Genomic DNA, 15,276 nt, shown 5'->3' with positions numbered 1-15,276 from the left:
GTTTTTTTAAACATCTTTATTGAAAGTTCCAAAAGTACATAATTATATGTGCACTAAACATAGGTAAAGGTAAAGGGTAAAGGGACCCCTGACCATTAGGTCCAGTCGTGACCGACTCTGGGGTTGCACGCTCATCTCGCATTATTGGCCGAGGGAGCTGGCGTACAGCTTCCAGGTCAAGTGGCCAGCATGACAAAGCTGCTTCTGGCAAACCAGAGCAGCACACGGAAACACCGTTTACCTTCCCGCCGGAGTGGTACCTATTTATCTACTTGCACTTTTGATGTGCTTTTGAACTGCTAGGTTGGCAGGAGCTGGGACCGAGCAACGGGAGCTCACCCCGTCACAGGGATTCGAACCGCCGACCTTCTGATCAGCAAGCCCTAGGCTCAGTGGTTTAACCCACAGCGCCACCTGGGTCCCATATGCACTAAACATGGCGAGATGTAAATAAAAGAGAGAGAGAGAGAGAGAGAAGAGGAACAGAACTCACACAGAAGGGAAAATAAAGGGAGGACCACCCCAAAATTGCTTATTTCACAAGGTTGTTATTGTACTTCACCAGATTGTACTTCACCTATTATAGTATTTGTGAGAATGGATTCCAAATAACACTGAATTTGTCCATGGCAAAGTCTGTGTTTATATGCAAGTTGTTTATATGTTCCAAGTTTGTATGAGGCCTGAAGGAGCGTCTCCACCTCCATTGTTCAGCCCTTCTGGCGGTTCCCTGCCTGCAAGAAGCTGAGTTACAGGGAACCAGGCAGAGGGCCTTCTCGGTAGTGGCACCCGCCCTGTGGAACAACCTCCCATCAGATGTCAAAGAGAAAAACAACTACCAGACTTTTAGAAGACATCTGAAGGCAGCCCTGTTTAGGGAAGCTTTTAATGTTTAATAGATTATTGTATTTTAATATTCTGTTGGAAGCTGCCCAGAGTGGTTGGGGAAACCCAGCCAGATGGGTGGGGCAATAATAATAATAATAATAATAATAATAATAATAATAATAATAATAATAAATAATAATAATAATAATTCGATCCAATCGTAGAAGGGAGCTACATTTTTATTTTCCCACTTCATCAGTATCAGTCTCTTTGCTGTGGTAAACTGCCTTGTGCGTAGTAATATAGGAAAGCAGTACACAAATCAAAAGTGGAATGCAATGCAACGAAACGCAACTGAGATGGCTGCTGGCCACAATTATTATTATTATTATTATTATTATTATTATTATTATTATTTAAACCCTGCCCATCCGGCTGGGTTTCCCCCGCCACTCTGGGCGGCTTCCAGGAAATACCAAAATACATTAAAATATCACAGATTAAAAACTTCCCTAAACAAGGCTGCCTTTAGGTGTTTTCTAAATGTCAGGTAGTTGTTTATCTCCTTGACCTCCGATGGAAGGGCGTTCCACAGGGCGGGCGCCACTACCGAGAAGGCCCTCTGCCTGGTTCCCTGTAGCTTTGCTTCTCATAGCGGGGGAACCACCAGAAGGCCCTCAGCGCTGGATCTCAGTGTCCGGGCAGAATGATGGGGATGGAGACGCTCCTTCAGGTATACTGGGCCGAGGCCGTTTAGGGCTTTCAAGGTCGGCACCAACACTTTGAACTGTGCTCAGAAACGTACTGGGAGCCAATGTAGGTCTTTCAAGACCGGTGTTACGTGGTCTCGGCGGCCGCTCCCAGTCACCAGTCTAGCTGCCGCATTCTGGATTAATTGCAGTTTCCGGGTCACCTTCAAAGGTAGCCCCACGTAGAGCGCATTGCAGTAGTCCAAGCGGGAGATAACTAGAGCACGCACCACTCTGGCGAGACAGTCCGCAGGCAGGTAGGGTCTCAGCTGGTGTACCAGATGGAGCTGATAAACAGCCGCCCTGGACACAGAATTGACCTGTTTCTCCATGGACAGCTGTGAGTCCAAAATGACTCCCAGGCTGCGCACCTGGTCCTTCAATGGCTCGGTTCGGAGGCAGGAGTCCTTGAAATACCAGCTGCTTGGAGGGGAAAGCAATTCTGCTTTCTCACTCAGGTCCTGCTTGCCCGATTCCCATCAGGGCATCTGTTTGGCCAGAACAAGATGCCTCTGGCCTGATCCTGCAGGGCCTTTTCTGATCTCTCTGGGGCGATGCCATGTTGTTCCTTTCCGCAAAGGAACCAGTGCTGTATCGTTGTAATATCTTGAGGTGGTTTGTTCTTGTTGCTGTTTTTTGAGGGCACGTCAACCCCTCATTTCCAGTTTCCAGGATCTTTCATCCCTGGCACCGCGAAAACCTTTTGACGCTCACCATACGGCAGGATGTTGCTGCACTGGGCTCAGGAATGACGGCAGAAGCCGAGAGCCGTTCCCCGGAGGGAGAAGGCATTCCAGAAACAGCCACCCACGCGGTGCCAGGAACGGCTCAAAGCGCCCAGGGCCAGGCAAGGGCTTCCATCACCCAAGGGCTGTCTTTTCTCATCCCACCACGGGCTGCCAAGCGTCTTGCTTTCGCTTGCTGGTGAGACACAGTCAGTTCGCGGGAAATCAAAAGGTTGGAGCCGCTTATTAAAAACTGGGTTCCAGGAAGGAGCGATGGCAGACAGCTCAGCGAAAAGGTCAATTTGCCGGTGGAAGGGGGAAGAGCAAAGAATCCAAGGATAGGAGCCGTGCCGGATTTACGTATAAGCTCAACAAGCTATAGCTTAGGGCCCCACTCTCTTCGGGACTCCCAAAAAAATGTAAAGGGGGAAAAAAACCCTGGATGTGCATTTCTAAAATATAAGATAAAAAGTCAAATAAAATAAAACCTACATACAGCAACAGTGTTTTGTGTTGTGTAGGCTCCTATTTGTTATGTGCAAATGGCTTTAGATACCTATTAGGTCCATAAATTACCATATCATATATTTGGTCCAGTATACCTGAAGGAGCGTCTCCACCCCCATCGTTCAGCCCAGACATGGAAGGCTTTCTGGCGGTTCCCTCCCTGTGAGAAGTGAGGTTACAGGGATGAGATGTCCGGAGGGTGGCAACACGAGAACGGGGCCTTCTCTGCAGTGGCTCCCCGTCTATGGAATGCTCTTCCCAAGGAGGTTCACCTGGCGCCTTCATTATACACCTTTAGGCACCAGGCAAAAATGTTCCTTTTTAACCAAGCCTTGGGTTGATCTTATTGACATCCAATACCCTTTTATAATGTGGCTTTGGGGGGGGAGTTATTGGGTTAGTGCTTTTGGTTTGATTTTATATGTTGGGGTCTTGTTGTGAACTGCCCTGAGACCTCCAGGTATAAGTAATAATCATTACTTTTATTGCAAATTCATACCAACTTGTGCTTGTGATGCTATCGGGGTGGTCACACACAACCCTGCTCCTTCAACTCTTTCAGTGAAGCTGAATGTTGGAAGATTCGGGAAAGATAAGGCCACTTCTGCCTTAACCGAGAAATTTCGTTGTTCCTGCAAGGGGACAATGACAATATCTATTCTATTCTATTCTAGGAGATGGTGTTGCGGGCTCTCACGACTCCCCCCCACGTGCGCAGGCAGGGCCGTCTTAAGCGTAGCTGGTGCCCTGGCGCCGTGGTGTGAACTATCCCTCCGGCGCCCCCCCCCATTTCCGAGCGCGCGGCTGTCTGGCGGGCACAGCGCGGCTTGGGCGGGCGCTGCAGTGTGCCGCCCCTCTGACGGCCCGGCGCCACCCAGCCTCACCTTAGGGCCGGCCCTGTGCGCAGGGGGGGCGGGCAGCCAGCCCTGTGTGGCTGGGGGATTCCCGGCTGTGTCACTGGCCAGGCCGACCAATCTGGTTGGTCTGGGGATGTGGCCTGCCCCATAAAGGCAGGACGCAGCCGGGAGATCTCTCTCTTTCCTGCTTCCAGCTGCTCCGGTTTTCCCACCCTCCCAGCCTTTAAGGTTTTCATCTCTCTCTTATATAAGGAATATAATGAAAAGCAAAAGACCAGAGCAGAGGGGGAACTGGAAGTCAGCTTTTAGAGGGGGAAAAGGGGGAGGGGGGTGTTGGAGGAAAGAAAAGGGAACGCTTTTAAGGATTTATTTATAATTTATGATTTTGTTATCAAATCTATGTTGAAGTTCGGTTTTTCTAATTAAGTTTGTATTATTTATTAGCACCTATTATTATTATTTTTCTGAACTTCGCTTGTTGATTATGATTGTGATTAGGTTTATTTGTTATTTGTAATTATTTGCTATTCATTTGTTAACACTTGTAAGTGTTTTTTAAATCTTAATAAAGTTTATTTATTAATTAAAAAAAAAAATAAGGTTTTCATCTCTTTTGACCTTGATATGGACTTCGGTTGGTAGCCGTTGAGGGGCCTGGTAGGAATTTTTCCACTTGGCAAATTGGCACCAGCCACTTGGTTTTCACCTTTGTTGTTTAGTCGTTTAGTCGTGTCCGACTCTTTGTGACCCCATGGACCATAGACACGCCAAGCACTCCTGTCGTCCACTGCCTCCCGCAGTTTCGTCAAACTCATGTTCGTCGCTTCGAGAACACTGTCCAACCATCTCGTCCTCTGTCGTCCCCTTCTCCTAGTGCCCTCAATCTTTCCCAACATCAGGGTCTTTTCCAGGGAGTCTTCTCTTCTCATGAGGTGGCCAAAGTATTGGAGCCTCAGCTTCATGATCTGTCCTTCCAGTGAGCACTCAGGGCTGATTTCCTTCAGAATGGATAGGTTTGATCTTCTTGCAGTCCATGGGACTCTCAAGAGTCTCCTCCAGCACCAGAATTGATCCCTTCACGGAAGGGGCTTGAATAACTCAGAGAAGCTATGAGCTATGCCATGCAGGGCCACCCAAGATGGACAGGTCATAGTGGAGAGTTTTGACTAAACGTGATCCACCTGGAGAAGGAACTGGCAAGCCACTCCAGTATCCCTGCCAAGAAAACTCCATGGACAAAGACAACATGTTTTCACCTACCTTGTAGCAAATTGTCACAACTTTTTTAAAGGTTAGGCGGTTAGGCATTGGAATATTTCTGGAGAAGGGAAGATTCGGGAAAGATAAACGAAAGCTCTTCTTCACGCAGCGCAGAGTTAAACTGTGGAACTCCCTGCCACAGGAGGCAGTGATGGCCGCCCACTTGAACTGATCCATGCAGGAAAAGGCTATCAACGGCTGATCTTCCTATGTTCCTATTTGCTGTTTGCGCCTGTGAAAGCTTTGGGGACCGTCACACTGCTTCATTTCCCATCAGGGCACAACCCGTAACTTCCTGCTGAAATCCCGTAACATTTTGTATCGCCAACATTTATACCTAGAACTTGGCTCCGATGATAATGGCGATTGCCAAAACACCCAGAAACATGCCGTAACTTAAAAAGCATAGAATGAATCCTCTTTTGAAGTCTGGTTCTGGCAAAATTTGGAGATTCTGCCTGCTCTGCCAGCTTTTGTTGCGATACTAAATCTGATTGAATTATGTGTTTTTCAAACGTTTTATGCCTAATGGCAGTTCCTGGTACCTGTAGGGGCCGGGGTGTGTGGTGTGAAAACCTTGCCTGGCATTCTTCTTCTTTTGCCATCCCCATCCTCGACATTTACTGGCAACACCATCAGAGAGGATGCTAGACTCACAGGTGCAAGCAGAGCAATAGAGACTCCTGGTTGGTGATTTTGATCACACAATTCACCATGGGCAAAAAAGAAAAAAGGGGAAGGGAGAAAAGGAAATCGCAGGGAAGGTGAATAATGACTGCAAAGTTGGAAGCGACTCCAAAGGAGAGATTCAAGGGCCTTCACAAAGCAAGCCTGTTGTTTGGCTGGCAAGTCTGGCTTCAGTTCCTCCTGGCAGCAAAGCAGATAAAGAGAAGGTTTCTGGGGCAGGTCACAGGTGTTAAAGCTCTGCTTTACAGAAGACACTCCTCTGTTTGAAGGGCTGTTTGGAGCCAATCCTCATTTGAAAGCAGCGTTCACACGCAGTGGCTGACCAGATACCCCAAAGCGAAACCAGCAAGCAGGATTCAAACTGTGGAGGCAGATCATAGCCAAAATGAAAGGCCGACCAATCTGGATGGGAGACACCTGGCTTGAGAGCAGCAGTACATGTGAAAAGGATCTAGGAGTCTTGGTAGACCACAAACTTCACATGAGTCAACAGTGTGATGCAGCAGCTAAAAAGGCCAATACAATTCTGGGCTGCATCAATAGGAGTATAGCATCTAGATCAAGGGAAGTAATAGTACCACTGTATTCCGCTCTGGTCAGACCTCACCTGGAGTACTGTGTCCAGTTCTGGGTCACAGTTCAAGAAGGATACTGACAAGCTGGAACGTGTCCAGAAGAGTCAAAGGCCTGGAAACGATGCCTTATGAGGAACGGCTTAGGGAGCTGGGTATGTTTAGCTTGGAGAAGAGAAGGTTAATGGGTGATATGATAGCCATGTTCAAATATATAAAAGGATGTCATATAGAGGAGGGAGAAAGGTTGTTTTCTGCTGCTCCAGAGAAGCGGACACGGAGCAATGGATTCAAGCTACAAGAAAGAAGATTCCACCTAAACGTTAGGAAGAACCTCCGACAGTAAGAGCTGTTCGGCAGTGGAATTTGCTCCCAAGGAGTGTGGTGGAGTCTCCTTCTTTAGAGGTCTTTAAGCAGAGGCTTGACAGACATATGTCTAGAATGCTTTGATGGTGTTTCCTGCTCGGCAGGGGGTTGGACTGGATGGCCCTTGTGGTCTCTTCCAACTCTACGATTCTATGATACGTCCGCTCACCTCCCTTAGTGCAGCGGCGTTGTGGGACGGAGGAGGCTTCACTGGGGCCCCGATGGTGGAATTCAAACTGCAGTGCCCTTCCAGATCAGGAACCGGATCCTAGCCTCCATCCCACATTGGTGAATGGTCAGCACCGACACTTTGAATTGTGCTCGGAAACGTACTGGGAGCCAATGTAGGTCTTTCAGGACCCATGTTATGTGGTCTCGGCAGCCACTCCCAGTCACCAGTCTAGCTGCCACATTCTGGATTAATTGGAGTTTCTGGGTCACCTTCAAAGGTAGCCCCACGTAGAGCACATGGCAGTAGTCCAAGCGGGAGATAACCAGAGCATGCACCACTCTGGCGAGACAGTCCGCGGGCAGGGAGGGTCTCATCCTGCGTACCAGATGCAGCTGGTAAACAGCTGCCCTGGACACAGAACTGACCTGCACCTCCAGGGACAGCTGTGAGTCCAAAATGACTCCCAGGCTGCACACCCGGTCTTCGGGGGCATAGTTACCCCGTTCAGGACCAAGGAGTTCTCCACCCCCAAAACCATACTTCTCTCTTGTCTGTTAGTCGCCATCCATTCTCCAACGGCCTCCAGACACTCACACGAGACATTCACCGCCTTCACTGATTCTGATTTAAAAGAGAGGATGCAAAATTGGGGGGGGGGGGAGATGCTGAGTCCTTTTGTTGTTGTTTAGTCGTTTAGTCGTGTCCGACTCCTCGTGACCCCATGGACCACAGCACGCCAGGCACTCCTGTCTTCCACTGCCTCCCGCAGTTTGGTCAAACTCATGTTCGTAGCTTCGAGAACACTGTCCAACCATCTTGTCCTCTGTCGCCCCCTTCTCCTAGTGCCCTCAATCTTTCCCAACATCAGGGTCTTTTCCAAGGATTCTTCTCTTCTCATGAGGTGGCCAAAGTATTGGAGCCTCAGCTTCACGATCTGTCCTTCCAGTGAGCACTCGGGGCTGATTTCCTTCAGAATGGATACCGAGGGCCTTCTGGCAGTTCCCTCCCTGCAAGAAGTTGCAGGGAACCAGGCAGAGGGCCTTCTTGGTGGTGGCGCCCGCCCTGTGGAACGCCCTCCCATCCGATGTCAAGGAAATAGACAAATATCTGACTTTTAGAAAACGTATGTTTAGGGAAGTTTTTAATGTTTGTTGCTTTATCGTGTTTTTAATATTCTGTTGGGAGCTGCCCAGAGTGGCAGGAGAGGCGCAGCCAGATGGGTGGGGTATAAGTAATTTTGTAATATTTGTTGTTTAGTCGTTTAATCGTGTCTGACTTGTCGTGACCCCATGGACCAGAGCACGCCAGGCACCCCTGTACACAGGCATCCACTTCCTCCCACAGTTTGGTCAAACTCATGTTCGTAGCTTCAAGAACACTGTCCAACCATCTTGTCCTCTGTTGTCCCCTTCTCCTTGTGCCCTCCATCTTTCCCAACATCAGGGTCTTTTCCAGGGAGTCTTCTCTTCTCATGAGGTGGCCAAAGTATTGGAGCCTACACTTCAGGATATGTCCTTCCAGTGAGCACTCAGGGCTGATTTCCTTCAGAATGGATAGGTTTGATCTTCTTGCAGTCCATGGGACTCTCAAGAGTCTCCTCCAGCACCATAATTCAAAAGCATCAATTCTTCGGCAACCAGCCTTCTTTATGGTCCAGCTCTCACTTCCATACATCACTTCTGGGAAAACCATAGCTTTAACTATATGGACCTTTGTAGGCAAGGTGATGTCTCTGCTTTTTAAGATGCTGTCTAGGTGGATCAATGCCTTGTCGTGGCGAAGGGGCTTGAGTAACTCAGAGAAGCTATGAGCTATGCCATGCAGGGCCACCCAAGATGGACAGGTCATAGTGGAGAGTTTTGACTAAACGTGATCCACCTGGAGAAGGAACTGGCAAGCCACTGCAGTATCCCTTCCAAGAAAACTCCATGGACAAAGACAACAGGCTGACTCCTTTTACCCGAGAGTTATTGATTTTCTTCCAGAGGAAATTGGGTGGAGCAGCAAAAGCAGCCCAGCCTGTGTTGCCTCCCTCCCTCTGGGCTTTGCTGGCAAGGTGGCAACGTTCGCCAGTCATGTTCCTTCTGCCCTGATCAATATGTTTGCTTCTGTGCTTTTATGTTCTTGCTGGGGCAGGGAACAAGCCCTGAGAGGCATATGCAAACCCAGCGCGTGATTCTCCTCTTGGATCTTGGATCTTCACATGATAAGACGCTTGTTCGCACCTCTGAGGGCGCAGCTGGCTGTCGCTGGCCCTCTGCCTGCTTGGAACTATAAACCATTGGAAACTAGAAAAGGGAGAGAAACAAATTATTATTTATCATTTCACGCGGTGCCTCCTGTCATGGTTTTTGATCGTGGGCTTTGCACATTACACAACATTGCACCTTTGAAATTAAACCAACTCTGCTGCAAAATAGCAAGACGCCTTTCTAAGGTTGGAGCCGATTTATTTGGTGGAGCATTGAACTGCCGTTATATCGTTCCTTTTTGGGCCGACCAGAAGAAGGTAAAAAGGTCAAGGACCCCTGGACAGTTAAGTCCAGGCAAAGGTGACTGTGGGGTTGCAGCGCTCATCTCACTTTCAGGCCGAGGGGGGGGCGCTGGTCCACCACTGACAGCTTTCTGGGTCATGTGGCCAGCAGGACTAAACCGCTTCTGGCGCAACGGGACACCGTGACGGAAACCAGAGCGCATGAAAACTGTCAGGGTTGATGCGGCTACTCTTGAGTAACGACCTGGCACATGCTTGTCTTTCAGAAGTTTTTATTGGTGCACATTATTTACAGTGTAACGAGCTGCTGGTTTCATGTCTGCTCAGTCCGATTCAGATTCCTGCACTGGCGCCTTTCGCGTTCTAGACCAACATAAAAGCCGCGGAACTGTGAAGTGTTTCCCTTTCCCTTTCTCCGCCTCCTCAGTTCCGGTGTCGGGGGGGGGGGTGGTGGTCTGCGGGCTGCCTGACTTCTGTCCCCTCTTTCCTCCTCCCTCTCTCCCTGCCTATGGAGCGAGGGCTCTTGGATGTTGCTAGAGGGCTGGCACTCCCTTTCCGTTTCCTGGCTCTCCCCATCAGACCCTTCGCTCTCATGGCTGCTGGGAGACGGGCTGCTTCTGATGAGGGGGGCTGTTCTCTGTAAGCCTTTCCCCTCACAGAAACACTGTTTACCTTCCCGCCACAGCAGTACCTATTTATCAACTTGCGCTGGTGTGCTTTCAAACAGCTAGGTTGGCAGGAGCTGGGACAGAGCAACAGGAGCATTGTGTTTCTGTTATAGTACAGAACATCAGGACCTTTAAAGCCCTAAACGGCCTCGGCCCAGTAGACCTGAAGGAGCATCTCCACCCCTACCGTTCTGCCCAGACACTGAGGTCCAGTACTGAGGGCCTTCTGGCAGTTCCCTCCCTGCAAGAAGTTGCAGGGAACCAGGCAGAGGGCCTTCTTGGTGGTGGCGCCCGCCCTGTGGAACGCCCTCCCATCCGATGTCAAGGAAATAGACAAATATCTGACTTTTAGAAAACGTATGTTTAGGAAAGTTTTTAATGTTTGTTGCTTTATCGTGTTTTTAATATTCTGTTGGGAGCTGCCCAGAGTGGCAGGAGAGGCGCAGCCAGATGGGTGGGGTATAAGTAATTTTGTAATATTTGTTGTTTAGTCGTTTAATCGTGTCTGACTTGTCGTGACCCCATGGACCAGAGCACGCCAGGCACCCCTGTACACAGGCATCCACTTCCTCCCGCAGTTTGGTCAAACTCATGTTGGTAGCTTCAAGAACACTGTCCAACCATCTTGTCCTCTGTTGTCCCCTTCTCCTTGTGCCCTCCATCTTTCCCAACATCAGGGTCTTTTCCAGGGAGTCTTCTCTTCTCATGAGGTGGCCAAAGTATTGGAGCCTACACTTCAGGATATGTCCTTCCAGTGAGCACTCAGGGCTGATTTCCTTCAGAATGGATCGGTTTGATCTTCTTGCAGTCCATGGGACTCTCAAGAGTCTCCTCCAGCACCATAATTCAAAAGCATCAATTCTTCGGCGATCAGCCTTCTTTATGGTCCAGCTCTCACTTCCGTACATCACTACTGGGAAAACCATAGCTTTAACTATACGGACCTTTGTCGGCAAGGTGATGTCTCTGCTTTTTAAGATGCTGTCTAGGTTTGTCATGGCTTTTCTCCCAAGAAGCAGGCGTCTTTTAATTTCGTGACTGCTGTCACCATCTGCAGTGATCAAGGAGCCCAAGAAAGTAAAATCTCTCACTGCCTCCATTTTTTCCCCTTCTATTTGCCAGGAGGTGATTGGACCAGTGGCCATGATCTTGATTTTTTTGATATTTGTAATATTGTTGTTGTTGTTAGATTTGAGCTTCTTAGCTGCGTTTTTGCTACCCTAACTTCAAGACGCCTTTTGTCAGAGGGGAGTCACTTCAACGGTATCTCATTTCTACCCCTCCTGCAAAGTGTGCCCTGATCTAAGAGACAGGTCAACCTGCCAAGGTTGGCGTTGCTGAGCCAATCTGTTTTATGGGAGGGGAGGCAGGTCGGTCCATGATTAATGGGCGCACATCGGTGGCGTGTCCTTCGCTGGCCTTGCCTCAGAGTCTGCTGCCAAAGGAATGTCAGCCCAAGAGGACCAGTTTTACCACTGAAATGAGATCACACACCTGGCACCAAAGTCTAGGCAACAGAGGTGCTGGAGCACCGGCAAGAACAATGCGCATCTTTTTTCTTTCTGCAGCGGGGGCGGGGTGGAATTGAGCAGAAATTAGAGTCAGGAAGAATTTGGAGAGAATGGAGATGCAGAAATGAAGATCTGGGAGATAAGGAGAAGCCTGGCCATAAATGGGAAAGACGGGGAAGGAGATGTCAGTTAAGGGAAAGAGAGAGTGCTGGGGGTTGTGGGGTGCAAGACTTGGACATTTGGTGGCCATCCAATCTGGATGACATTTGCTTTCAGCTGCGCTCTGCATGCCTTCGTTCCATCTTGAAACAGGAGGGTTTAGATAAGCACATTAAATGGGGCCTCTTTTTGCGGCCTGAGGGCCACATCCCCTCCTGAGCAAAGTATGGTTATAAGAAAAATACTGCTCCTTCTCCCTTATGGGGTATCCAAGAGCCCGTATGGAGTCCTTAAGTGGGTTCCCTATCGGAAGGAGAAAACGACAAGAGGCCAACCAGAGTATTTTGACAAGCAATGCGGCTAGTAAGCCTGATCTTTATTAAACTGTTGCAACAGGGTCCCCCCTCACCACACACAGGAGGGAGGAGAGAACCCAGAACAATGGCGTGCAATATATGTTCAATATATGATTTCTACTCCGGTGGGGAGTTTCCCTTTGACAAAGTGTAGGACCATGGCAATGTGATGCTCTGGCAGGATGTGATTGCCAGCTATGGAAAGGAGGCAGGGGGACTCCAGCTCTCATGCCTCTTTATCAATGCTGCAAAAGGAGTTCCTTCGCAGGCTTGAAATCAGGGCGCCCCAGGCAGAGTCTGGGGCATCTCCTAAGACATTGTTGCTTCCCTGCTTAAAACGGGGCGACTGGAAGGTATGATATCAGGGGCTGTATGCCCATGGCGGGTGGGACTCTATACCTGGTGCATCGTCCACCCCCATCGTTCAGCCCAGACACTGAGGTCCAGCTCCGAGGACCTTCTGGCAGTTCCCTCCCTGTGAGAACCGAGGTTACAGGGAACCAGGCAGAAGGCCTTCTCGGTAGTGGCACCCGCCCTGTGGAACTCCCTCCCACCAGATGTCAAGGAAAGAAACAACTATCTGACTTTTAGGAGAAATCTGACGGCAGCTCTGTTTAGGGAAGTTTTTAATGTCTGATGTTTTATTGTGTTTCTAATATTCTGTTGGGGGTTGCCCAGAGTGGCTGGGGAAACCCAGCCACATGGCTGGGTTATATATAAATAATAATAATAATAGTAATTATTATTATTATTACCGTTGCATGAGAAGCAATGTCTGCAAAAGGCAGAGGTTTCTACACATTCCCGACACATCTCCCCCGCCTCCCTCCAGACGATATTGCAAGTGGCGCTATCCCACATCCCAGCCTGCCAAAAGCCAGTCTTCAGTCTGTAATCCCTGCCCACCGGGCAAGCTTAGTGCTCACCTGGCTGTTTTGCCAATTTTCTCTTGTTTGGGGGTTTCCCCACCACCCCTCCATTTTGTTTCTACACCAACTGTTGATCCAAGCTGCATTATAATATCAGGTTTCTCCTCCATTGATTTCTATGGGCAGCTGTAATTTCCATCCCTGAAGTCATAAATGGGTATAAAAAAGGATGGGATGTAAGGTGGCGCTGTGGTCTAAACCACTGAGCCTCTTGGGCTTGCCGATTGGAAGGTCAGCAGTTCGAATCCTCGCGATGGGGTGAGCTCTCCTTGCTCTGTCCCAGCTCCTGCCAACCTAGCAGTGCAAGTAGCTAAATAGGTACTACTGCTGCGGCGGGAAGATAAATGGCATTTCCGTGCGCTCTGGTTTCCGTCACCGTGTCCCGTTGTGCCAGAAGCGGTTTAGTCCTCCTGGTCAAATGACCCGGAAAGCTGTCTGTGGACAAACACTGGCAACACTGGCTCCCTTGGACTAAAAGCAAGATGAGCGCTGCAACCTCACAGTCACCTTTGACTGGACTTAACCGTCCAGGGGTCCTTTACCTTTACCTTACCCTGAGGCTCCAGTACTTTGGGCCACCTCATGAGAAGAGAAGACTCCCTGGAAAAGACCCTGATGTTGGGAAAGATGGAGGGCACTAGGAGAAGGGGACGACAGAGGACGAGATGGTTGGACAGTGTTCTCGAAGCTACGAACATGAGTCTGACCGAACCGTGGGAGGCAGTGCAAGACAGGAGTGCCTGGTGTGCTATGGTCCATGGGGTCACGAAGAGTCGGACACGACTAAACGACTAAACAAAAGCAACCCTGAGATATTTGACAGGCGTGATGGCAACTTGATGTTGTGGATTTGGGAGTTAGGATGATGCCCTGCGTCCCTCCCCCAATTCTTGGGGTCCTGAACTCAGGGAGGGTTGGAATCTAAGAGAGGTTTCTTTTGCTGAACTGGTCAGACAAGTAAGAAGTCAATGGCCTCAGCTGGCCACTTGAGTCTCCTCATCAGCACCCCAAAAGGATGGGCCAGGTTGCGAGAGCTACAGCTAAGAGAGGGTGAGTTAATGGATGGGCTTTTCCTCCAGCCCCCTCACCTATCTGCTGGGTAGGAGAACAAGAGCGAGAGAGTTGTTTGAGAGCTGAGTTGGCTGCAGGCTGGGAGCTGGAGACACAGAGACCTGCTTGCTCTGCGCCGGCCCCAAAGCTGCGACTAATGGAGAAGCGCCATCTGTTTTGGTGCTGATGCTGCGAGACCCTCCATCTTATGCTCAGGCTGTTTATATTTGCAAATAAAGCCATATATCCTAAAGGCAGCGCCATCTCTGCAAACCTTCATTCCATTGATCTGAAAGCTGCATTTGATTCAATCTCTTGAGTAAGACCGTGGGATAAGTAAAGCAAATAATTTAATTAGACAGCGCCTGTATGACATTGAGCGACAGAATAATTTGGTTGCAATGAGGAAATTTTGCCCATGCTATGATTCTTTCCCACCTAGTCATTTTGACACTTTGCCACCCCATTTGCAAAATTTGACAATTCCAAAATACAGGCGCTATTTCACTTTTGCAAGATTGAATATAATCATAGAATCATAGAGTTGGAAGAGACCACAAGGGCCATCCAGTCCAACCCCCCCGCCAAGCAGGAAACACCATCAAAGCATTCTTGACATATGCCTGTCAAGCCTCTACTTAAAGACCTCCAAAGAAGGAGACTCCACCACACTCCTTGGTAGCAAATTCCACTGCCGAACAGCTCTTACTGTCAGGAAGTTCTTCCTAATGTTTAGGTGGAATCTTCTTTCTTGTAGTTTGAATCCATTGCTCCGTGTCCGCTTCTCTGGAGCAGCAGAAAACAACCTTTCTCCCTCCTCTATATGACATCCTTATATATATTTGAACATGGCTATCATATCACCCCTTCCTTAACCTTCTCTTCTCCAGGCTAAACATGCCCAGCTCCCTAAGCCGTTCCTCATAAGGCATCATTTCCAGGCTTTTGACCATTTTGGTTGCCCTCTTCTGGACACGTTCCAGCTTGTCAGTATCCTTCTTGAACTGTGGTGCCCAGAACTGGACACAGTACTCCAGGTGAGGTCTGACCAGAGCAGAATACAGTGGTACTATTACTTCCCTTGATCTAAATGCTATACTCCTATTGATGTAGCCCAGAATTGCATTGGCTTTTTTTAGCTGCTACATCACACTGCTGACTCATGTCAAGTCTGTGGTCCACCAAGACTCCTAGATCCTTTTCACATGTACTGCTCTCAAGCCAGGTGTCTCCCATCCTGTGTTTGTGCCTTTCATTTTCATTTTGCCCAAGTGTAGTACTTTACATTTCTCCTTGTTAAAATTCATCTTGTTTGCTTTGGCCCAGTTGTCTAATCTATTAAGGTCATTTGTGTGATCCTGTCCTCTGGGGTATTAGCCACCCCTC

Source organism: Zootoca vivipara, chromosome 4 (genome assembly GCF_965207765.1).
Source record: "Zootoca vivipara chromosome 4, rZooViv2.hap1.1, whole genome shotgun sequence".
In the NCBI taxonomy this organism is placed as follows: Eukaryota; Metazoa; Chordata; class Lepidosauria; order Squamata; family Lacertidae; genus Zootoca; species Zootoca vivipara.
Note: the sequence above shows the minus strand (reverse complement) of the source record.